Source organism: Pan troglodytes, chromosome 11, assembly GCF_028858775.2.
Source record: "Pan troglodytes isolate AG18354 chromosome 11, NHGRI_mPanTro3-v2.0_pri, whole genome shotgun sequence".
Classification (NCBI taxonomy): Eukaryota; Metazoa; Chordata; class Mammalia; order Primates; family Hominidae; genus Pan; species Pan troglodytes.
The window spans coordinates 89,247,283-89,273,759 of record NC_072409.2 but is presented as its reverse complement, the minus strand read 5'-3'; the positions used below and the strand labels follow the sequence as shown (position 1 = coordinate 89,273,759).

General features: G+C 40.2%; 1 long non-coding RNA gene across 2 annotated transcripts; it reads left to right on the top strand.

The window, feature by feature from the left end:
* On the top strand, positions 1–25,819 carry LOC129135922 (uncharacterized). 2 transcript variants are annotated; one of them, XR_008537010.1, is made up of 10 exons: positions 1–156; positions 3,733–3,994; positions 4,568–4,858; positions 6,039–6,554; positions 8,984–9,232; positions 12,605–12,723; positions 17,949–18,115; positions 18,802–18,908; positions 22,988–23,137; positions 25,571–25,819. It is a non-coding gene; the product is annotated as an uncharacterized LOC129135922 (long non-coding RNA). The 2 variants fall into 2 exon arrangements; XR_008537011.2 differs by having other exon boundaries at positions 6,039–6,631.
* Positions 25,820–26,477: the final 658 nt, after the last annotated feature.

Below are 26,477 nucleotides of genomic sequence, written 5' to 3'. Positions count from 1 at the left end.
TACCCTATCTGAGCACCAGCACAGTAAAGATAAATTAAGAAGACTTTGCCTAAAACATTCTGCATCTTGAGCAAAATCAGGGATTAGATCAGCTGAAGTGTCATGTCTGGTACCTCTTGGAGCTCTTGGCACAGGGTAGAAGCCAAAGGAAAGCAGGTAGTCTTTTTTTCTCTAATTTGCAACTTTTATTTTAAGTGCAGGGGCACATGTGCAGGATGTGCAGGTTTGTTACATAGGTAAATATGTGCCGTGGTGGTTTGCTGCCCAGGATAGTCTATGACTACATTTGTTATCACACACTCCATGATTCACCTCCTATATAGCAGAGATCAACAAAGGAAGTTTTCCTATTTTATGGGGAAAAAAAGTGAGTAACGTAATAACACTGATAAGTAAAATCCTGGAATAAACTCAATACCTAGGTTCTGGCCCTGGATCTGCTCCCATTTTGCCATACATCTTTAAGAAAATAGACTTTCTAGTTAAAAAGACAAAGGAGAAAAAACAGAAACATCTGAGACAAATTCTGCACCAGGATGTCAAAAGGGGATTTGTTTTCTGTTGTCCTTATAGTGTAAATAAGGCACAAAGCTGAATACTAAAATCAACAGGCATCTCAGGTGATAAAAAAATGTTCAGCTGTTACAACCAACTATCCCTCCACAGCATTCTGTGAGGCCCTGGGACAGACCTGGCTCTACCATTAACGACCACCCACAACTTCCAGCCCATCCTTTGTTACAAGAGGACAGGGAAAGGCAAGGCAAACCCTGTGGGGTGTATGGGCTTGGGGTGAAAGGTTACTCCCTCAGCAGAGACACACAAGAGAAGCACCAAGAGATGCTTTCAATGCATCTCGCTGTTGACTGGAAATAGTCCCATCCCACCCCCATTCTCTGTCCCCTCAGAGAGTACAGAGGGGCAGTTCCCTCAATTTCACACGACAGCTCAGGAGTTGGGAGGGGCATGTGAGGAGCCTTGGAGCTTCCCTGGGTAGCACTGGACCAAGTGTGTGCATAGCCAATTACACAAAGAATTGCCACTACACTAGTAATTGTTGTCTTGAAACAGTAACTAAGCAAATAATACGTGAAATAATGATTTGTCATATTCAGCCACCTACAGGTACACTTTGAATGAATTGTGTACATTGATTTTTTAAAACCTGAGGAGGGGGTTCAATGAGTGCAACTCAAAAGAACACTGGATGCCCTCGAGAGGGGCCCTTCAGTGACAGCAGAGACCAGCACGAAGCTGAAAACCCCATAATGATCACCATGACAGTAGAGGCCACGAGCATCAGACGGAACTTGATAGAACCACCCAAACCAGGGACCAGGATCCCTTCCACTGGCATCTCAGCAGTCCCATGAAGGGACCTTCCTGTCCCTCGTCTCTGTCCCAGAGCATGCGAGCCAGCATCGCAAAGCCAGGCCGGACCTCTCCTCCTCCCTTCCAAGCAGCCTGGATCAGAGCTTGTCTGTGCTGAGGGCAAGAGGAAATTAGCTTGTATTTAGATCTATGAACAGGGCTAGAAGCTGTAGTGCCATAGCAGGGGAGAGAGGTGGAAGTAGATGTGGTAGCTAAAGCAGCTTCTATTCCAAACCATGGAGCGGCAAGTCTAGACTGAAGTCCCAGTAAAGGAGCAGGACCCTGACTGCAGTCTGAGCATGGTAAAGACATTTCTGAAACAATCTTGTGATGGGACCTGCAGTTTGGCATCTGTGGTTTGGCCAGTGGTGTTCCTCTTCATATGGAAGGGCAGTATAGAAAACTGACCTAGCCTGCCAGGGTTCAATCCTGGCTAGTTACACATTCTTGGACAGGTTTCTCAACCTCTCTGAGCCTCAGGTTCCTCATGAGGAGATGGAGACTATAATAATATCAAACTCAGAGGACTATTGCAAAAATTAATTTAGTCAAAATGCTTAGAATTGTGCCTGGCACGCAGCAACACTGTGTTACGAATGACTATTATCATTGTTACCTAGAGTGGTGGCTTTCATAACTAAAAACATATGATGGTTTCTAGAGTGGACATAGACAAAGATGACAAACTTCTCAAATCAACAGAATACAAATAGGTCTCTGCAGGAGAAAAAAAAAAACACTCAAATCACTAAAGCAATAAATGATCAGTTTGCTACATTCTGACTATATCAAATGCATGGTTTGGTCTGATCTATTCATAGCTAAATTTGCAAAAGGTAAATTCAGATGAGAAAATTTTTTGAAGTATTTCACGATTCTATAGGACAGAAAATAATTCAGTATCCATATGATCTGGTAACTTATCTAATTTTATAAAATATGAATGTTTGTTCCTTTAACATATAAAATGAACACTGAATCAAAAGGACCCAGTCTTCTCCCATACACACCACTCTCCACACAGCAACCAGAATAATCTCTTAAAACAGGAAATTAGATCCTATCATCCCCCTGCTTAAAGCTCCCTACAGGCTGCTTCTCATCACACATGGAGTGAAATCCAAACTCCTTCCTACGACCTACAAGGTCTTACCACATGTTACCTTGGACTCCTCTCTAGACTTCCTTCTCACCTTCCCCTCTCACTTGACTTCCAACCACGTGAGCCTTATTCCTCAAGCAGGTCAAGCTGTTTCTCTCCCCGGGGTTTTATACCTGTTGTTCTCTTTATCTGTACACTTTTCTCCACATACGATTCCTATACCTCATCGAGAACACTACTTAAATGCCACCTCCTTAGAAAGGCCTCTAGAATCATTGTTTTTAAAATGGTTCTTTCTCCCCACCCCAACATCACTGCACCCCCTTATCTGACTTTACTTTTATAACACCAATCAACAACTCAATTAATTTGTTTGTCTTCTTTAATATTGCCCCCACAACACTGTAAATCGCCAGGACTCAGAAAAATATCTGGCACACAGAAGAAAATAAAGAAATCTTTATTGAATGAAGGGAAAAAGGGAGGAATGATGATGAATTCACCTTCTCCCAAGACAATTTATTCATTCCATCTCTTAACTGAAAACAGCCTACCTAATTTTTCATGCATTGTTCCTATTGCTATCTTCTGGAACAAAATACAAGATATCTATCTTCATTTGACATGATAAATATTTATTGAATAAATGGACAGATGGGTGGGTGGGTGGGTGGGTGATGGATGGATGGGTGGTGAGAGGGAGAGAGAGTGGGAGGGAGAGAGGGAGGGATGAAGGGATGGAGGAAAGGAGGGAGGGAGGGATAAACTTTGGTCTCAACCTGTGATAGATCAGAATCCCTATAAATGGTTCAGTTATTTTTAAGTAAATAAGTACTCAAAAACTATAATTCTTTTCATTATTTTGCTCCTCATATTTCATCTCTTTATGTCATTTATTCATTAAAAGACCTAGATTTCAGGTGGTCATTAAATTTCTTTTGGCTAGAGAGCTCCCATGAATGTTCGACCTTGTGAAAACCCCTAAATACCTTTTATTATAGAAAACTGTTACCATGATGCCCTCCCCTTCAAGTCTATAATATATTTTACTTATATCAAGCAAGCTTTCTAATTTCATCTCCCAAGCAGTAAAATTTCCAACAATCTAGTCACTGTCCCTGGCAGCTCCAGGAAAGCCCTTACACCAACCCCTTTTTCTTGTCAGATATGATGCTTGACACGCCCCCTAATTGCCAGCGTCCTACTCCTTATGCATAGCCCCCGTGCTCTGGTCCACCCAACTGTCATTTTTCTTCCAGGTAACATCATAAGTGCCAAGTCCTCATCTCCTCTCAAAAGTTCCATCCCATTCAGAGGTTGCATCAGCAACATCGCAAGTGATCCAAGCTCCACAGCTCAACTCCATCCATCAAAAGGCTATCCACACACCCCAGCTCTGCACAATGACTTGCAGTCATTTCGGTTTTACAGAAAAACTAACCCTTTAGGATATTTGAAGGTGAGGTGGAAGAAGAAAGAAAAAATGGTTACAGACCTGGTCCTGAAGTCTAATCAAGAATGGTAAAAAATCTCCTCCCAGAAAGGATTTCACATTATCCGGTGACTTTCTAGATGGAGTAAACCACTCAAGGTTAACACTTATTACCCTAGAGATAGTCAACAGTGGCTCAGAACCCAGAGCTGTACTTGCACCAAGGCTCCTGCACTATTCTCCCAGTGCATCTCAATCTCCCCGTTATACACACACCCACATACACATCTTGCTGAGTTTCAAGCACCTCTAGCACTTAGCATAATATCTGACCCATCATAATAATAGCCAACACTTATCATCCACCATACCCTCTGCTCAGCATTTTACAAAAGCCTTCCAACCACACTAGAATTAGAACTGTTATTATCCTCATTTTATAGATAAGGAAACTTTCACATGTTTATCTCTCTTATTTATCTCTTTTATTTAACCAGAATCTATAAAGAAGCCGTTCCTGTCCACATTTTTTAGACAAGGAAATTGAGTACTAAAGAAATTAAATAACTTGAATAATCAAAGCCAGCCATCTGTTCCACGTGGCAGGATAGATTCAAAACCAGGACTCTAACTCTACAATCTATGTCTTTTTCATCCTGCAGGAGGAAGGACATCAAAGCAGGGTGTCTTTTTCATCCTGCCTCCCAAGAGTAGTCTGCCATGAGAAATACAAAATCATGCAATTTAATAATCAAAAATACATTTTAAAGAAAAGAGAAGTAGATGTACTAGATAGCTGGGATGTCTTGGTTGCTACAATTGAATATTAACTTAACTGTAAGCTTCTACCTGCCAGCTAGGGCAAAAATTCTAGGTACTGGACTGGTCCTATGAGTGAGTCAGCATACAACAGCTACGTTGGAGGGTTAACTTTCTCCAGATTCCATTTTTAGGTATGTAATAATAAATGTGCAATGTCCTGTCCTGATATATTAGAAAGGATGTATTTACTTTAAGCACATGTATCCACGTAGAGTTCACAGAACTAATACACACATAGAATATAGGGATGATTTGCAAGAACTCCCCCTTGTCACAGGATGCATTCCTCCTGCAGAGCATGCAAAGTGTAGAGCAGTGGAGAGAGAAGGGGGTCACCAAGGAAGGCACTAAAGGAAAAGAATGATCATTTGTTAAAGTATTATGCCATGTCATCATATCTTCTCAACAGCTAAGTAAAATAAGCATTAATAGTCACGATTTTATACTTGATAATGGCAAAGGCTAAGTAATAACTAGAATATTATTTACCTAAAAAATAACTAGAGGAATATAATTTGAGCCTAGATCTATCACCTCCATTTCTTATAAATGGAAGATGGGCATCTGGTCCCCATTCCGTCTCTTGCTAGTTGTGTGACTGACCTGAGGCAAGTCACAAAAAACTCCCTTGATACCTGAGTCATCAGCTGATAAAAGGGATCACTGGGTTGGTGGAAAAGTAAAAATGAAATAATAGGTAAAACTGGCTGGGCACAGTGGCTCATGCCTGTAATCCCAGCACTTTGGGAGGCCAAGGCAGGCAGATGGCTTGAGCCCAGGAGTTCAAGACCAATCTGGCCCACATCTTAAAACCTCATCTCTAATAAAAATACAAAAATTAGCTGGGCATGGTGGCACGTGCCTGTAATCCCAGTTACTCAGGAGGCTGAAGTGGGAGAATCACTTGAACCCAGGAGGCAGAGGTTGCAGTGAGCCGAGATCGCACCACTGTACTCTAGCCTGGGCAACAGAGCAAGACTCCATCTCAAAAAAAAAAAGAAAAAGCTCCCTCTCCCTCTCCCGTCTCCCGTCTCCCGCTTTCCCCGGTCTCCCCGTCTCCCTCGTCTCCGTCTCCCGCTTTCCACGGTCTCCCTCTGTTGCCGAGGCTGGACTGTACTGCTGCGATCTCGGCTCACTGCAACCTCTCTGCCTGATTCTCCTGCCTCAGCCTGCCGAGTGCCTGGGATTGCAGGCGCGCCGCGACGCCTGACTGCTTTTTGTATTTTTTGGTGGAGACGGGGTTTCGCCATGTTGGCCGGGCGGGTCTCCAGCTCCTGACCTCGAGTGATCTGCCCACCTCGGCCTCCCTAGGTGCCAGGATTGCAGATGGAGTCTCGCTCACTCAGTGCTCAATGTTGCCCAGGCTGGAATGCAGTGGCGTGATCTCGGCTCGCTACAACCTCCACCTCCCAGCCGCCTGCCTTGGCCTCCCAAAGTGCTGAGATTGCAGCCTCTGCCCGGCCACCACCCTATCTAGGAAGTGAGGAGCGTCTCTGCCTGGCCGCCCATCATCTGGGATGTGAGGAGCCCCTCTGCCCGGCCGCCAGTCTGGGAAGTGAGGAGCGTCTCTGCCTGGCCACCCATCCTCTGGGATGTGGGGAGCGCCTCTGCCCGGCCACCCCGTCTGGGAGGTGAGGAGCGCCTCTGCCCGGCCGCCACCCTGTCTGGGAACTGAGGAGCATCTCTACCCAGCCGCCACCCCGTCTGGGAGGTGAGGAGCGCCTCTGCCCAGCCGCCACCCCGTCTGGGAAGTGAGGACACCTCTGCCCGGCCGCGACCCCGTCTGGGAACTGAGGAGCGTCTCTGCCCGGCCGCCCCGTCTAAGAAGTGAGGAGCCCCTCCGCCCGGCAGCAGCCCCGTCTGGGAAGTGAGGAGCGTCTCCACCCAGCTGCCCCGTCTGGGAGGTGGGCAGCGCCCCCGCCCGGCAGCCGCCCCATCTGAGAGGTGGGGGGTGCCCCCGCCAGGCAGCTGCCCCCTCTGGGAGGTGGGAGGCGCCTCTGCCCGGCCGCCCCGTCTGGGGGGTGGGAGGCCCCTCTGCTTGGCCGCCACATCTGGGAAGTGAGAAGCCCCTCTGCCTGGCAGCCACCCCGTCTGGGAGGTGTACCCAACAGCTCATTGAGAACGGGCCATGATGACTATGGCGGTTTTGTCGAATAGAAAAGGGGGAAATGTGGGGAAAAGAAAGAGAGATCAGATTGTTACTGTGTCTGTGTAGAAAGTAGACATAGGAGATTCTATTTTGTTCTGTACTAAGAAAAATTATTCTGCCTTGGGATGCTGTTAATCTATAACCTTACCCCCAACCCCATGCTCTCTGAAACATGTGCTGTGTCAACTCAGGGTTAAATGGATTAAGGGTGGTGCAAGATGTGCTTTGTTAAACAGATGCTTGAAGGCAGCATGCTCCTTAAGAGTCATCACCACTCGCTAATCTCAAGTACCCAGGAACACAAACACTGCGGAAGGTCGCAGGGTCCTCTGCCTAGGAAAACCAGAGACCTTTGTCCACATGGTTATCTGCTGACCTTCTCTCCACTATTGTCCTATGACCCTGCCAAATACCCCTCTCCGAGAAACACCTAAGAATGATCAATAAATACTAAAAAAAATTTTAAAAAAAGAAAAAGAAAAAATACACACACAAAAAAAACTGAAAAAGAATAGAGTATTTCATAAATTGTAGCCTCCTTACTTCTTATTCATCTTTTACAGCTTAGCTCAAAGTTATTTTCTCAGAGAAGCCTTCCCCAAGCTTCTTGATAAGATTCAATCCCTATAGTATACCTTTTTCTTTGTTCACCTTATTAGAGTCACAGTTTTCATTGATGCCTTACTGAATTGTCTGCCTCTCCAGTCTACAGCTCCACGAAGGCAGAAACCCACCTGGTTTGGCTCAGCATTATTATAACTCCAGTGCTTAGCACAGTGCCTGGCATTTAGTAGGCACACAATAAATTTTTGTGGGTTAAATGCATCAATATGTTTGTGTTAATGTTAAATTATACATTTTATATCATAAAATATACAATTACAATGTATAAAACTTATAATTATAAAAAGAAAAATTAAAACCCAATTTATTACCTAGGAGCCACACTTTCTAGTCATCTTAACCATCTGGAACTTAAAAGTAAAAAGAAAAAAATCTATGGGGAAAATGACTGTCATAAAGCCCACACACTTGACTCTTTAGGAGAGGTGGATCCACCCTCAAGCCATGATTCAGACAATCGGGCATAAAGTAATGCAGGGAATGACAGCAGCTAGGACACCCGACAGCTATCAAGTGACAGCCAACAGCAGCAGAAGGAGCCAGAGTGTAGAAATGCAGGCTGGCTCTGCAGTACAGCAGTCTAAAGGCATTTAACGTGGGGGCCACTGTCCCAAGCACCTAGCATCCCCAGGAGACACTCTCTCATCACTTAGTGCAATGGCTGATGTTCCAGGGAGTCTTCAGGAGAAGAAATATAATGTTTAAGACACTCGGTGTATAAGCAAAAAGACACAGTCAAAGATCCCAGAAATGTCTGCCTGCTAGAGTGAAAAATTAAAACTGTTTCAGCAGTACATAAACTTCCCTAAAACGGAAAAGATATGTCACCCCATGACTGCTTTGCATAACTAAGGTGTCAGTGATACATGCTTTCATCAGGTACAGGTTAGAACCAATTATTTGTGTTTAAACTTCTCCTCTCAAGAAGTCTTCATACCTCCTACCAAGGTCTTATAAGTGAATCCCAAAACAAACTTCAGAGCACCACTATAAATTCTTATACAAATGACCTAAGTAAGAAATTATTCAGTCCCGATCTCTCCTTACCAAGCTGGAGAAACATGCAACCTAAAGCCAATTTACAATGCAGGAAGGCAGGGGCGCAGCCAGCCAGGTGCACACAGAGGATACAGCAAGGTGATAAAGACGAAACTATCATCATTTGCAGATTCAAATAAAGGGAATTTCTAAGAGCAGAAAAAATTCTAACCCATTGCTAGGTTCACAGCTAAGACCTCCATATGACAGATAAGCATACAGATTTATTTACTATAAGTTTTACATGACAGAGAGCCTTCAGACATGAACACCCAGAGAAACAGAGAAATCTATATATTTTTATACTAAGTTTGGTGAAGAAGTAGATAGTTGTGGAGAACTATAACTGGAGGACAGAAGGGCATGATCTAATGGTAATAAACTGGGAAAATTTTAGCAAGGTCTATTTTGTTCAAATCCTTCTTAGTGTGTCTGTTTCTTCCAGGATAAAGATATTCCCTTCCTCAGGGTACAGGGAGGGTACCTCTTATGAACTACTTTACAGGAAGGTCAGAGAATTCATTTACGGCCTGCTTCAGGAGAGAAAGGCAAGAGGAAGGTCAGAGAGACTTTCCTACTACTGCTGTTTTCTCCAATACTAAAGTACCATATTTTGGGATTGCGTGTCCTGAACTCCTTCAACTAATTGGTACAAGAACGAGGAAGCCTCCATGAAAGCCAAGCTGGAAAAGAGGTTTGTTCTCATGGTTAGAGTTCACACATATATTAGCTAATACGCCATATATAATAGTGCGTAATATTACGCAACTCTTTGACTACCCTATGTCTCCATTTTTTTTTGTTTGTTTGTTTGTTTTCTAGACAGGGTCTCTGGGTCTGTTACCTTGACTGGAGTACAGTGGTGCAATCTCAGCTCACTGCAACCTCTCTCCCTCCTGGGCTCAGGTGATCCTTCCACTTCAGCCTCCCTAGCAGCTGAGACTACAGTTGTGCGCCATCATGCCTGGCTAATACTTGTAATTTTTGTAGAGACAGGGTTTCGTCATGTTGCCCAGGCTGGTCTCCAACTCCTGGGGTCAAGCGATCTGCCTACCTCAGCCTCCCAAAATACTGGGATTACAGCATGAGTCGCTGGGCCCGGCCTCATATCTCATTTTCTATATTTGTAATATGGGAATAGGGTTTTGAGGAGAATTAAACAGCTGATATAAGTAAAGAACAGCAGCTGGCACATAGAAGGCACTTTTTAAGTGTTAGTTATTATTATTGTTAATATAATTATTATTATTCAGCAACTAACCCGTTGTTGTGTACTGAGCTAGGCTATTAGCCAGAGCAAGAAAGAAGACAGACATGCAAAGACAGATGATTAAACAAACAAAAACAGTAACTAGTTTTACATAAGGGAAAAGGGGAAATTAAAAGGTTGCTACGGCACAAAAAATGGTGGTGAGGGAGCTACCTTGGTTAGAATGAGCAAGGAAAGCCTCTCTGAGGAGTTAGTATTTAAGATGAGAAGAAGTCAGTTGTGCTAATACCAGAAGGAAATTTGTTCCAGGCATAAGAAAGAGTAAGTGCAAAGACCTTGGAGCAGAAAGAAGCATGGCGAGTTCTACAAACTGTTAGGAGTCCTGATGTGGCTGAGCTGAGTAAGCCAAAGGGAGAGTTTTGAGTCCAAGAAGAATGGAAAAGTGAGCCAAGGAGAACGGAAGGACAATCTGAGGCTAAAGAGTTCATCCCAATATCAATGCACTCCAGTTAGGTCACATGCCCTTTGGAATATAACAGAATTTCTCTTTCTGTCTCTCACTCTCTGACTCCACTTTCCATTTCTATGAACTGTGACAGCAATGCCCATAATACAGGATCATACTCAGGAGTAATTCTCATACTATTAACCTTCTCTCTTGAGTTTCTTAAATAAACATACTCTCAAAGGTAAACACATGAAATAGATACTGGTAACCATTTTGTGAATATCATACTGAATCCTAATAAGAAGAGGTTAGGAAAAAGAACTAACATTTATCCATCCCCTTCTATGCACCAAGCACTGCTCTAGACACTTAACAGATATGTTAAATCACTTAATTCTCACAGCAACTTTCTGAGGGACCTATCAGTATCTTCATTTTACAGAAAAGATATTAAGCTTAACATCAGAGATGTTAAGTAACTTGCCCAAGGTGACCCAGCTAATAAGGCAAAACTTGGATTTGAACATAGAACTCTCTGGCTCCACCATTCATTCCAGCAACAGCAGTTTATTCCATATTAAGCACTTCTCATGAGTTAGACTTTATTTAGTTAGCTCATGCCCACTTCTCTTTGACATTTGGCATTTTACCTTTTTTGTGACCCGGAGCATAACGGCTAAGAGCCAAGACCTTGGCAGACCCAGCTGAGAAAGGCATTTATCTGTTGGAAATAACAGAAGACACCACAAAGAAGATCTGTAGGAGCTACTTCACTAGGGATTTAAGAGTAAATGTTTTACTAAGAAAAGAGAAGTTTAGAGCTCGTGAGCATCTTGCAAATAGAAAGCTAATTTGCTTTATCAATTTTTGTCTGCTGTGCTTGATCCTTGGGATAATTTGTGAGCCACTGTATCAGCCTCACTTATATTGTAGTCTTTTATCATATGAAAGCAAGATATATTTCTTGCTGTCAAAACTAATCAAAGCATCTAAAGAAACCAAAGCAACCTTATTTACGTCCTCAGAGATCACAGCAAATGTCCTCCTGGTATTTTTTTTATATACGTTGTTTTTTTTGTTTTTTTTTGGTTTTTTTTGTCCACACATCAGGTCACTTAAATTAAGGACAATATATCTTCATTTCAAATGCTGCTTGATATCCCTTAAATGTTTGCTTTTTAAAAAAATTTAATTCAAGTCTAAAACTGGCAATAATGGACACTGTATTATTAACGATTTAAATCAAAGTTTAATGCTTTTGACATCACGAAGACACAGATACCACATTATAATAACCTTTGCCAAATGAATAGTAAACTAAATATAGGCTTCTGAGACAGCTAATCCTAAAAGGTATGATACAGATGAGAGTAGTTAAATATAGCAATTATTGATATATGCTCTCATTCCAATATAGGGGAGGGATAGAGGTTGTTTAATTTTAATATCCCCAGAGGTTGACTTTGCTCGTAACATTTATAAAATATTGAAAGACAAGAATGGTACAGATGTGAATTCCGCAGTTGGTTTTTTCAGTTGCCCTTGAAAGCAGCTGCCATAAATCTTGGATGAAGCCAATAAGGCTGATGATTTTGATCTTCAATTCATTCTTTTCTATCCTTCAAAAGGTAAATGATCCTGATGGAATTAGAGCTAAGCAGAATGGCTTTCTTCTGTGATCTGCATAGCCAATGATGCGCGCTGCCATCATTAGCAAAGTGGAGCCAGTTCCCTTGTGTGGCTGTGCATGTGCACTCAGGCTTGAACAGCGTTTTGAGTGAGAAAGACACTTAAACACTGAGCTCAGAAACCTTCCATTTCCCTTCCCTTCCCCCCTTGATTTTACTTCTCCCTTCTGTGTCAGCTCAGCAGAATGCCAAAGTGTGAACTGAATGTATGAGAATCAAGTACAAAGCTCTCCCAATTCCTGCTTTGGCATTTGAAAAAGTCTCAGCAAAAGATTTTTTTTCAGGCTGACTCTGAAAAGAGTACTACAAAAAGTTGTAGAAAAGTTATATTTAAGGCAGTTCAAGGCTTCCCTTACAGAAAACACTGGGGCCTTTCCTACTGAAACAGCTAAGTCAGATGAATCCTTTTCTATCCCTGTGGTGAAACATAATGTGGCTTTCTTAGGTCCCACTCAGTCATATGATACAATAAGACATTGTATCCTGTCATTAGGGATGGCGATAAATGTATTTGTGTGGGTTTGCAACTCTGCATCAGACCGCAAGGCAAACCCAGTTAAAACAACCACAGAGAGAATCATCTATCTTCATAAATTCAGTTGCAAAAAGAAATTCATCATGTTTACTGTCTTTAAGAAAGGAGTGAGTCTTGTAATAAAATGTTCTCTGGTCCAGATTCTTTGTATTTATGGGGTCCTTTTCTTTCTGCCTTTCACACAGAGCATGGTATATTCTAAACCAGTGGCTGTACCTTCATTAGCATAACATAATAAATAAGTTATGTGCCTTGGAATGAAGAATGTGCTTGGAGAGGGTGAGAAAGGAATATCCCTTCCATGGTAAGTGACATTCTTTAAAAGCTGTAGGTATAAGAAACTGCAGGGCTGAGCATTTTGAACCAAAAAAAAAGCAAAAGATACAAAGGACCTTTGAAGATATACCCCATCCTTCCCTACTTTGTTACTCCCTAAATTACAGAGAATTTTTGTGGGAATATGTTCATTTATTCAACAGACATGTATTCAGTATTTCTGTGTGCCAGGTATTGCAAAAACAAGCATCCAAAAATAATAAAATAGTTCTAAAACCATTTTTTTTCATTTTACCTTAAAACACTTTGCTATCGTATGCATGAACATAGACATGAACTCCCATAATATGAAACTGGCCACTTTTCTAAGAAAAATGACCCAAAATGGGCTTTTAGGCTCATTGTGATCTTTTTCTCCCTCCCTGGGCCAAAGAAAAGTGATGACAAATGTTGTAAGCCAATCTAGGAGCCAGGGAAGTTCAAGGGCTAGAAGAATGTTTCTGAGCTACAGTGGTCTGTGAGCACTTTTATGGCCCATTTGTCAGAAGCTTTGTGGGGTGTCCCTCAGCTTTGTCCTTTAAATTGTATAATTCCATCAATTTCTGCTAGTGTCCTGGAAAATTTATATCATCTTAGCTTTCTTGCCTAGTTTTAAATGATTTTCTAGGAGGAGGGGTATTTTTCAATTTAGCTTTTATTTATTTATTTTTTTTTTTGATGTCACATTTCAAATAGAGAAGAGGATGAATTCTGGAAATTAGTGTGACAGAGCAAGGACTCTCGAATCCAATTGCCTATGTGTGAATATTTTCTCTACCTTTTATTAGCTCTGAGTCTTTGGCAAAGTTTTCTAACCTATTATAGCTCATTTTCTTTACTTGTAAATTGTGGGTGATAATTCCTACCTCATAGGGTTATGAGAGATTAAATGAGGTAAAACTTGTAAAACACTTGGATGAATGCCTAACACATAGTAAGTACACAATAAACAAAAACTGTAATTACAAACTGGTAAATTTAAATGTAATTCCTAATGGTAAATAAAAAGCTTTGGATGATTTGCAAATATTTAGAAAAATTCATGAATACCAAGAACAATGAATAGATTAACAACAAATTTGGCAAACAAATCTCGTTTCATTGTATGTTAGGACTAGTAAATTGGAGGGCCCAGGAGAGCTCCATGATTATAATAGTTGTAGAGTTCCTCCCAAGTCATTTGGTGTAGTCTCTGATTATTAGGGTAACCATAATACTCTCCACCAAACCAGAATACTGTTGAGAGTGAAAAGGTGTGCTATTTAATTATGCCTCAATAGCAGGTGCAAAGCAGAACTTAATGGGGTAAACTGGAACTCTCCTGAGCAAACCAGTCTATATGGTCATCCTATCTACAACATCCTTTGAATAATAAGACAATGAGTTTGAGTGGTTAAGTTGACTCGTGTCTAGTTAAACAAACATATCCCAAAGAAGATGATTTGTGAAAATTCCAAGAACTCTGTCCTCCCACCTTTTCTCTATAACATTTTCATCAGTGACCTGGATAAAGATATAGGCTGCATATTAATTAAGTTTACAGGTAGCATAGATTGTAGCAGAATGGCTAATATGAGAGATGTCAGAATACAGAAATAAAATTATCTTTAAAGTGGAACATTAAAGTGAACTCAAGTAACTGTATAGAAATAAAATGTGAAGTCCTGGCTTTAGATGGAAAACAATCAATTGCACAAATGGGATGCAAAAAAAAAGTTTATATGTTTTATAATGCTTTGTATGAATAAAAAAAAAAGTGCCTACGGGGTTTAGTTGATCACAAACTTAACATGAACTTTTAAAAGGCAGTCATGTCAGAGCATGCCTTTGCTCTGCTTTGCATTGGAGAGCTGTAATAGAACCAATAATCTGGAAAACAAAAAAGCAGATTTTTTATTTCATTGTGAAACAGGCTGACTTGTAAGGAAGTGAAAGAATGCAACCAAACCATTGTTAAAGTGGATGTTGATGGGATTCTTGCATTGAGGAGACTGGACCAGATGATCCCTAAGGTCCCTCCCAATGAATTTCTTATGAATTTCCATATCTCATTCACACTACATCCCACTGCCAGGTATGCAAAATGTGTGGATCTACTAATGTTGCCTCAATTTTAAAAGCTCACAAAAACCAAACTCTAGCATTTTTTTCTTCCCATTTTAAGAATGTACCTTTCTTCTTCTGGGTGGTTCATCATGCCAGCCTCTATGTTCCCAGGGCACCTTGTACTTGTCTCTCTCTCTCTTTCTCTCAGCCCTTATCACACTGAATGGTAAAGAGTCATTCTTAATCTGCCTTCTACCACCAAACTAGGAGCTCCCTAAAAGGCAGAGCCTAGCTTCCATGAGTGCTTCATTGTTTTAAGAACAAATAGTTGGATAAAAGAACAAATATAAAAATGGATGCACATAAATCTGTATTCCCCTGTCTTTCCTAGAAAATATTTCTACTATTACTTTTAGAAAAATCTCTTTTCAGAAAAAGAAAAACAGAAATGTTAAAAAGGACTTAGGCAGCCTTCTGCTTAAAAAATGTCCCCCAAACCTCATATAATACAATCTAAGTGTTCTTCTCTGTGGAATCAAAAGTTCAATTCTCTCACAAATTACAGACTAATGCAACTATTTCCCCTCTATATAGAATCTCTTTACCAAGTGAAACAAACTCATGGCCATAGGAAAGCTAATGTTTCTGTTGTACTGCTTTTTAGAATTTAAAGCACTGATGATCAAACACACACTTCCCTTGGAATATGAGGAAAGGGTCACACATATACTTCCCCAGTGAGTTAGTTATTGTAGTTGTAAAAACCAAACCCTCTACAGCCTACAGTAACACTGATTTAAGGCCTAATTCTCTGAGCACACAATATAAATCCTTCCAGCCAAATGTCCACTGATCTGGAACTAGAATCCACAAGACAATCATCTTCAAAGAATCTTATAGTGCAACTAATGTAATGCAATCAATTTAAAAGACCAGCTTGCTTTTCCCTTCTTCTGCCACAGTGGAAAAAAACAACTGCAGAAAAACATGAACCAAGAACATTGCAAAATGGAGCTGGATTAGTAACGTGTGTACCTTTTAAATTCTACTCATTTGGATACCTGAATTTTATTTGTCTCTTCTCCAGTTGTTTTTCAAGAATATTATAAAATTACACAAGTTGCTAAGACACCCCCATATTTGTGGTCTCATGATGTTCAGAAAAGTATTGATATTCAATAATATCAGCTATCTATTACAGTAAAATTTCTTAGGTTTGGTTAACATTAAGTATCTGTTAAGCTTTTCACACACCTCACCAACAAATGATTGATTTGACTCTAGTTGCTTAATTTCAACTGAGCCTCAGGGCAGTCCTTTTTCTACCTAGTTTTTGTTTTCTTTCCTCCTTTAAAAAAAAAATTGACCAACAGGAAAGAAAAGTGCTTTAATCCCTCACTTATTTTTAAATAAAATGTTCAGTTATCTCAGGCAGACAATAAGTCATAAAGTAGACACGGTGATTCAGGCAGTAATCTATGGGCACATAGATCATCCTGCAATGGTATATTAATCATTACACTTAAAGACAAGACAGAGGGATGACATTTTTTCAATTGTGTCTGCTGCAACTCAGCAACATTCAAGAATTTTTAATCTGGCCCATTTCTGCAAATAGAAATGGTTTTCATCTAGAAACATTTTCCAACCACACCCCTGAGCAGGATGAAAGCAACACCAGGAAAGTAGAACTGTTCCTGAACACAAAAAGGTTGTTTTAAATAGTTAAGAAACCAATGAGAATAATGTACCTTTCCAAAAAAATGTAATCCTAAAAATAGAAATGTTCCATGACAAAATCCAAGGTCTGCCTCCTGTGAGCAATATGATCTTGATCAAGTCACTTAACATTCAGCCTTCAGTCTACCCCTGTGTTAAACGTGAATAACCATGTCAACCCTTTAGTATGACAGTGGGGGTACTGGCCATGTGTGCAAATTCCCTAGAAATTTGTAGTAATATGTGTAATCTGAATGCCCATATTAGGCACTCAAAACTCCAATTATTATTGCTTCAAAAACTTTTATCTTAGACATCCCTCGTGCTCTTAATATACTTATATAAGATCTCTGATTCAGCATCAGTTACTGTGTGCAAGGATAGCAGAACACCAGAAGCTTCATCATATCTGCAAGGGTAACTCTAGCTAACAGCACCTACTGTCTGCCCTCCATCCTACTACAGTACACTCATTCTCTCCACACTGGAGTCTGTGACTGATTGCCAGCACCTGGTACTTGCTTCCATCTGACTGGTATCTGTAAGTCTTCTAGTAAACAAAAAATAATTCCTCCCACAGAAAGTTTGGGAACCCCAGTATACTCAATGCCAAACAGATTGTCGTTCCAAGCATCAAGATGTTGGGGGTCATGTAGATCTAACATATCAACAAATGACCAACCTCTTCACATTGTATGGAGAGAGCCCATAATTCCGTGCCTATTGTAAACATGGTAATAAAGTGAGATTCCTTTTAATAGTACTTTTCACATTGGAAAATATTTAGTCATTGCTTTCTAACGCCACTTTAGATTGTAATGTTATGTTTTTAAAACTTAGTAAACTCAGACTACATGGTTTCATTACCGTTCTGGCTGGAATCCCAGCTTTTGGGTTTATCCCACTTCTCGAGTGGACTCAGAAGACTTCTGGGGCTCCTAATTGTATGGGCCATATTTACATCTCCTAATCTGACCTGAAATAAGTGTGAGTCATCCAAGCCTGAAAACTGGCCAGTCATTGATTTCTTGAAGCACAACCGTATTATTTTTTAGTTTCAAAGATTAGAAGGCGTAGAAAGTACGGCCATATCCAGGCTTTGGAGGACCTTAGGGCTACAAGCACCCTGTGATTGACCAAGAGAAGACCTTGCAGATACTGAGAATAAATGCCATGGGGAGAAGCGAGAACTGCTGCATAGGGCTAAAAAAAGCAAATAAATGCTTTCCGTATTGGGATAAGTGAGGCAAAAGTTGGGGTAATTCTAGAAAGAGTATCATATAGTGAAGTGAAATGAAATCATGTGTGTAACACGGTTAGTACAATGTTGGACGCAGAGTAAGTACTGAATACAATTGTGATGACAATGAAACTATACCTCATAGACTATGAGGTCTTCAAGAACTTCCAAGTGTAAGGACTATATTTTACTCATTTTCCTGTCCCTAGTATCCAGCTCAGTGACCGGGAGACAGATCTCAATTATCGTTTTTTGAGCAAAATTGACTAAAACCGAACAGAGAATTGCCACTGTTAAGAAAAGAGAAAGGCCAAGAGAAGAAAAATCAGAGAGCTCATGATGAAAAACCAAAGTGTGTAAAAAGACAGTGGAAGAGGTAAGCATCAGGTCATTGTTGAGGAATATTCACACTTGATCTTAGCCAATAGGCCAAGAAGCGATTGTTGAGGAATGTTCTAGATAAACAATGCCCACGACACAACAAAGCATTCCCTTCTTTGAGTTCCACAGTCACATCAAACCAACACAAAACAAATTGTTAAAAAACATGGACCTCTTTGCTTTTCAAAGTTTAAAAGTAAATTTTCTCCTCAAGTAAGATGAGTCTTGGTAACTAACTAGAAAAGAATGTTTAAAGGAAGGGGCTGAGCATTCAGGAATGTCCAACACCATCTGTTTCCCTGAGGCTGGCACTGATGGTTGACAAGCAAAGGAAGAAAGGATGTTCTGCCTTAATCAACTCTAAAAAACCCTCCCCATTATTAATAACAATTACAATCACCAATATCTGTTAGGGCTGACTGTCCCAAGCTCTGTGCGTAGTGACAGCAACCCAACCAGGTGAACATTACTACCCTTTTTTTACAAAGAGAAAAATTGGGGCTAGAAAAGATTAATTTCTCATACACCCAATAAGTAGAAGAGTCATGTTTAGACTCAGGTTTGTGGAACTCCAAAGACTGAATCTTAGTCATTACCATAAACCAGCAGTCTACTATTATTCTGCAACAAAATGTGCTCATAGATTCTACTATATGCTTTAATTTCTCTACTGGTTCATAGGTATTGCCTTTCATCACAGGCTTTAAACATGGACTCCAGAAAGCAATTGCTAATATGGAGGATGAATTCCCTAAAACCCAAAGGAAGATGCATGAGCACATTGGCAGGTACAATTTTCTGGGGGAGAGAAAGGTTTATTGTGACAACAATTCATAAAGGGGTTTGTGGCCCAAAAACATGTTAAGAGCCACTGCATTAGACTATACAGTCAAGAACAAAGGGGGCTTATTCTTTATCATCCTGTTGTGACAATACCTCTCTGAAAATTAGTAAGGTTACATAATACTAATTAGGTGTCAGTGGAATCTAAATAAATTTAAGTCTATTATCGTTGTTTTGTAACTCTGAATTTTAAAGTAGAGGTGAGGATGAGCAAAAACAAAGAATGGTAAAAAAATTATTCAAAGGGATATTATTCAAGGAAAGCCAACTTTTTTAGCTATTCTTAAAATATAGTTACTATCCTGAGGAAGAGAAAAAAACAGTTCCACTTGTTTATTTCCATGCCCGTTCCCATTTATGCAAAGAACTACTTAACCACCAGGCAAAGATAAAGATAGGAAGCTCCTGGTGCTGCATCAACATCTTAAATCCCATCTCTCAGCACAGGACCAAAAAGTACCCAGCTTACAATAGCTGGTAGACAGAGCTGCAGATCCATTACATAAACCTGTGCAGAGTTTCTACTGATGACATGAAATCATAGGCACTTGTTGCTGGTGATGGCAACAATCCTCTTTAAAACCTACTTCCTTCTCTGCAGGATTCAATTACCCAAATTACCTAGCTCCCTTCCCTAAGCTTACCAGGAATAGGCCATTTCTCCAAATATTGCCAGACATATTTTTCTCGCCCTGGACTTTCTGTCCTGTGGATGTAATACTTTCCACATCTTTCTTGCTGGTACTTTTCAACTTTCCATTTCCCTTTGGCGAAAGGCTGTTCTGCGTTCATGTACACACTAGCAGTCACACACAAAGACATACATACACCCACAGCACAACTGGATACTGTGTTCGTGGCTAGGGAGGATGTTGTTATTAGGTTAAACTGCTTAGCTAATTCAGCTTCCCAGTGGTGCCCTGATTCTCACTTGCTTTAACACATTTGCCTCTGTAGAAAAATGACTTTCCTTTAAGGGAATCAGGAATTTCCTCTGGAGGCATGTAGTCAGTTGTGTTTTGTTTTGTTTTGTTTTATCTTTTTTTTCCTTTAAAAAAGAGAGGAAAAAAAGCAAGGCATAAGCATTTTAGTTCTTATTTTATTTGGGATCAAGAGATTTTTGTCCCCATTGAAACAATAAGATAAAGCGATTTGGCCTTTCCAATCTTGCACCAACCCTGAGGTCCTGAGTTCAACCTTTCTCCAAAAAGAAAAATGTCAGGGCTGAAATGCACCAAATTCACCTAATATTCTGTGCTTCACTCTTCAAGAAGATGGATTAAGATGGCTCACCTCACAAAATGGGCATGACTCACTTGAGAAAATAAGAAATGTAGGCCTGTGGTTTAAGTAACTGCACTATTCTGAGGCAGGTTTTAGGCCCTCTGTGCAATTCTCATTTTATAACTTACCAGGGACAATTGTGTAATTATACAGTGCACTCTTTCTATTGGCAAGATCCATTGATCCTTAAGTGTACATTTTCTGGCATCTAATAAACTCGGACGATGAGCAAGCAAGGTTTTCTGCTCCTGTAACAGTGAAGGGCTAATTAGTTGCATTTGCAGATTAATGACTTTCAACTAGAAAGGGTGAATGCAAAGGGATAAGCCACAACCACAGTGACAGAATGCAAATAAAAGTATTTATAAGGGCAGGAGGAGGGGTGGGGGCCAGGAAGGGCCATCGATTGCTTTTATCCTCTGCATGGTGACACATTCCAATGAGGGAAGGCATTCTGCCAGCCTGGCTGCCTTCAACAAAGTTTAGGCATAAACAGAATCTGTTGATAGATGCAAGCAAGGCCAGGAGGAGAGGCAGGGAAAGAAATTCTCTACAGAAAGAGCAACAGGGATCAAGAAACCTCTCTCTCTTCTCACCCCAGCCAGCCTTTGCCTTCTCTTTGTCAGAGCAGCCTTCAATTTCAACTCGGCTCTCCTGCTCTGTCTCTCACCCTCATCTATAAAGGTTGACTTGATGGTTTGAAACTTCCTAGCCAGTATACAAAATAATGTGTTTAAGTTATCTGTTTATTCTCATTTTCTGAAATGACATTATGCATCTGAGTTTGTCTCATTATTATTTTTAATCCTCTCTCTCTCTCCCACGTTAAGTGCAAAGGTACTATCTCCTTTCTTTGACTTATTGGGCTAGTAAAAAGGTCTTTCCTCCACTCATAAAATAAAATGAAAGAATTAGAATGGGGGTTACACCAGGGTAGAGATCACTGGTTCCCAGACTTCAGGATTTCACTGATTAAAAATATCTTAAAGGAAACTGGGGAGATTGATGAAAGATTTAAATTCTATTACAGCCCTAAGTAATTCACTGATTTTTTTAAGAGAACATTTTTATTTACCATAATAATCATTGTGTAAAAGAAAGTGTGTTTTGAAACCATGAAAAAGGAAAGACAATCCCAGAAAGTAACATAGACCTTGATGAAAAACACCCCACCCTCTCATTTTATTTCTTATTTCTCCATATATTGCTAGGACAAGGTTTTGTTTTGTTTTGTTTTGTTTGTTTTGAGACAGAGTCTTGCTCTGTTACCCAGGCTGGAGTGCAGTGGCGCAATCTCGGCTCACTGCAACCTCCACCTACTGGGTTCAAGCAATTCTCCTGCCTCGGCCTTCCCAGTAGCTGGGACTACAGGCTCTTGCCACCACACCCTGCTAATTTTTGTATTTTTAGTAGAGATGGGGTTTTGCCATGCTGGTCAGGCTGGTGTCGAACTCCTGACCTCAGGTGATCCACCCGCCTTGGCCTCCCAAAGTGCTAGGACTACAGGTGTGAGCCACCGCACCCGGCCAAAACAAGGTTTTTTAACCAGAGTATAGAGCCCAATTATGTTAAACTCTTAAACTAGGAACATGGTCTGAGTGCACATCTTTGGACCAGACTTTCCTGATCCTAACTCCACTCCCAGGTAAGGTTATGACCCCCTTATAAATTCTCATTGCAATCTATACTTTTCTTGTATGTAAACATAATTTGTTTGCTGTCTGTTCCCTGTTTTTGTCCACACTCTGTCTCCAAGATCTAACATAACATCTACCCATAATAAGCACACAGATTTTTTTAACTGGATGAACTAAAAATATTATTCTAGTTTTCAATCTGCCACTTACTAGCCAGGTGACCTTTGGCAAATTATTTAATCAGGCTGTTTCTTGCCTCATCGAGCTTGTTTGGGGGATCAGATCAAATGATGCAAGTGAAAGAGCTATGTCAACTGTAAAATTCTGTGTGGCTGCAATTTACCAAAAAGAACAATGGATAAGCCAAGAAGCTTTTCTTTCTTCAAGTTGTATTTCTCTACCTACACAATTCTGTTAATTGCCTTTTGTGTCAGGCTTGCCAGCTATATTTCTCCTTCCAGTTAAAATACAACACCAAAGTTAACCTTAAATTTCTAGAAGAGGGTAAAAAGAACACAAGACTAGACATAAGCAATCTGGTTTCTAGATACCACCCTTCTACCAAACAGTCACAGCCCTCACTTTGGTTCTCTGTTTCTTGATCAGTACAATGGAGGATAAAAACCAGCCCCAAAATCCTAGTCCATGGGAATTGTTTCATCAAGATAATATGAGAAATAAGCACCACTCAGGAAAGATTTTACTCTTTACTATTTAATAATCATTCCTGAGCACTTGTGATTTGCTAGGCATTTGTACATAGTTTAATTAAGTTATTCTAAATAAGATAATTGAGCTATTTAAATTTTTATTTAAAATATTATCCAATGTTTCAAACTATATTTGATTGTCTTCCTGGTGTGGACACCTTGAGCCATCTATTAGATCACTTTGCTTTGCTTCGCTTTTTGTTGTTTTTGTTTTAGAGACAGGGTATTGCTCTGTCACCCAGGCAGGAGTACAGTGGTGCCATCATCACTCACTGCAGCCTCAAACTCCTGGACTCATGCAATCCCCCTGCCTCAGCCTCCCAAGTAGCTAGGACTAAAGGCATGTGCCACCACCCCCAGCTACTTTGCTTTGTTTTGTAATGTCTTCTCCAGCACTGGTACTCTTCATGAAGACTTATTTTTTTTCTAAACTGATGCTATACATGAGAATAAAAAGTTGAAGTCTGAAGTTCTTCAAATTCAATTCAACAAATGTTGACTGGGTGCTGTAAAAGAAAAATTGCACCAGATCCAGTTAAACAGGTAAGAAACACTTTATTCATGAGTATTGCAATAAGAGAGAGAGACTGAACTCAACTCTGATGAAACAAAAAGTGAAGAAGGGGGAGATTTTTAACCACTGGGGTGAGTTAAAGGAGGAGTGATTAATGTAATTAGGCCATCTGTGTTTGATAACTGTCACTTACGGAAGTTAAGATTCTACACTCTCACAGAATGGGAAAATAGAAACCCTATCACTTTGGATTATTGCTTTTCAAAGGGATGGCTCCCAGGACCTTGAGATATTCCTGGGTTGTAGATTTACATCTCAAAAGGGCAGAGAAAAAATTTACAGTTGCAAGTTTTCTAAGGTAAATGCTATTTAAAAAGAGAGATCAGGGGCTTATAGTTAGAAAGAAGTTCATCTAAAGTTTAGCCAAGCTGAGGGCAGTGTTAAGGCAATCTTGGTAAGTGTTCACAGGGCTGGGCTAGGTACTGGAGGCACTTTGTCCTCTGCCTTCATGAAGCTTACAGTCTCTTTTTTTGGTTTTCCTTATAGTTCACATTTGAACTATTCATTGTAGATATTTGGGTACCTGTTCTATACAGATAACTAAACTGTATGATCACTCATCTGTATGGCCCAATTCCAACAGTGTCTAGCCAAATGTCTTTTTGTTCAATTGGCCAGTGGTCTACCTCTGTGTCATTTATCTCTCTGGTCAGGTGTCTTTTTAGTAATTGTCTCAAACCAACAGTTTGATGGTAAGGCTGGGAACAATCTCAGGCTTGAGTTTAACCAAATTTTTCGTCAGTAATAACATTTCCTCTTATCCTCAAAAGTGTTTATAAACCATGTATCTGTTTTGCAGTGATAGATCCTAACTTCAGGGTCTTTTCCATTCTACTCAAATCCCTCTGCATCTATTACTGATCTTAAGTGTTTGTCTACCAATATTCCATCAAACTTATGAGTAACATACTGTTTTGTGTCAGCTTCCTCCAGTGTTTTTATTTCTGTTGCTTGCAAATCCAGTTGCTCCTGGTCTCAGAATTCTTTGCATACCCTGGAGCCCTCATCTCCTACCACAGCACTCTCAGCTGCATTTTAAATGGCCCCCCCTTTCATTATATTTAATCACATGGTAAATTTAAAAGATGAGTCCAGATACAGAAGGCTCATTAACTTTAATGGGTCCCTTTTTATATGTGGGTGAAAGGCCTTAAACCCTTGTAAATTAGGCTGGGACTTATAAACCAAGACAAACGTGATGACAAATACTGATTTCCTAGTAAATTCCTTCAACACTCTATATCCCCACACGTGATGAATTGGTAGTATTCCTTCTGTTATTATTTACACAAATGACTTTGGCATTGTCTTGATACGCGAGCAATATACTTAAACCCATGACAGATCTCACAGATTAGGGTAGAGCCATATATATTCCTCATTTGGCTTATACTTAAAAAAACAAAAGCTGACTATAATACATATGTGAATGCATGTGCAGAAAATTAAAAACATACTTTACATTCTGGTTAAAAAAATAAAAATAGACGAAATTGAAGGAGATTCAGTATTTCTCACATAACTGTTCAAATTACTGAGACTGTGTGGTCCTATTTCACAAATTATACCTCTGTGGTAAGATTCCTCTTCAAGAAGACTATAGAGATCGATCAGCCCCAGCCATAACAACCTTAATCCTGCTGTTAGACTTTTATAATTTTCTGCCACCAGTGAGTTATTGCTTGACAAGTGTTTAAATATTATACATTGTGAAGTTTAAATAAAAAAATTATTTACACAGGAATATAAAAAAGTATATTGCCAATTATATAGTTCCCCGAACACTTAATCATGGAGCCAAGTAGAAAACCCTTCAGGAAGCCTGGCTTCTACCATTTCACCACACTGAAGGGCACCTCAGGAAATGCCCATTTAATCTCTGCAGCCGCATTTCAAGCACCTAATCTCACTTTGCAGTGAACTCTGCCACTTTTTGTCACCCAAACAAAATGCAGGTAAATGATGGAGAAGCTCAGCTTATATCCTTTAAATATTTACTGGCTAGTCTACTCACAGTAATACATGCTGTAGTGTTAGACTCAATTTCGCCCCTGAGTGGCTGGCAGACAGTTTGGATAGGCTTACTGAGAAGTGAGGATCTTTCCTTGCTTTGCCTTTGAGGAGAAGCCATTCCCTTATCTTAAGTGAATTAGTTTAAGAACTTTCCCCACTAGCCCAGTGAATCAACAAATCAGCCAGGCCTGCTGCACTGATGGCTCACTTAACCCAGCCCTGTTAGTTCATGGGGAAAATGTCCTGTGGAAGGAGGGTCCCCTGTGCCCCACCTGACCTGATGGATGTGGACCCCAGTCACACAAGGGTTTCCTTATTTCACAAAGTGAAGTTGGTGTAACTTGCTGGACAGAAAACCTACTTGATTAGTGTGTCATTTTCTTCCACAGCAGGAGCGTGAGCCAGAGTGAAAAGGAGGCATTGCTCCCTAACCATGCCTGAGGCTTCCTTTAAAAACAGAACCATTTTCAATGTCAAGTGAGTAGGAGGCAAAAGGCACTGACTGCAGGTGGAGGCAGAAACCTTCCTCCCTCTGCTAGTTGTCCATGTTTTTATTGAAAGTTGGAAATCGTTTTAAAGTCCATTCAAAATGTGATTCTTATTTTTTAAAACTGAAATAAATCTAAACATGCTGACATAAAAATATCAAAAGCATGAAATTAAATTTTTAAAATCCCATTTACACTTTACACTATATGTGTATATATGCACATCTATTTTATGTATTGATATGTACGTGTGTGTATATATATACATGTATATATTTGTCTACACAAAGAAAAGGTCTGGATGGATCCACTTTCAAATACTACCAGAAGTTTCTTTGAGATTCAGAGAGAATGAGAAATCAGAAACCAGGAATTTTACTACGAATTTTTGCATAGTTAGAATTTTTACAACAAGCGTATATTGCCACTATCATTTTTTAAGTGTTAATAAAGAAGTAATTTCACCCATTTGCTTAATTTTTTATTACACTGGTAAACTTAGGCATTGAGGCTCAATGTTAAACTGCAGTTGGAAAAGCAGAGCCTAATCTCCCTCCCTGCTTAACAGCAGCAGACAATTTGACCAAAGTGGCTACAGAGTATATGTGGACATTAACAGGAGCTTCCACAAGGGTTTTTGACATGTCATTCTGAATCCTTCCCTGGGTGTTCTGATATCATCACAAACCCAACTCTGCATGCTTTATGGCTAATGAATGAAATGCTTCCAGAGCCGGATCTTATCCCTCTCTTCTCAAAGCATCTTTTCTCAAATATAGCCTATGCTTTACTAGGCGTTAGCCAACTT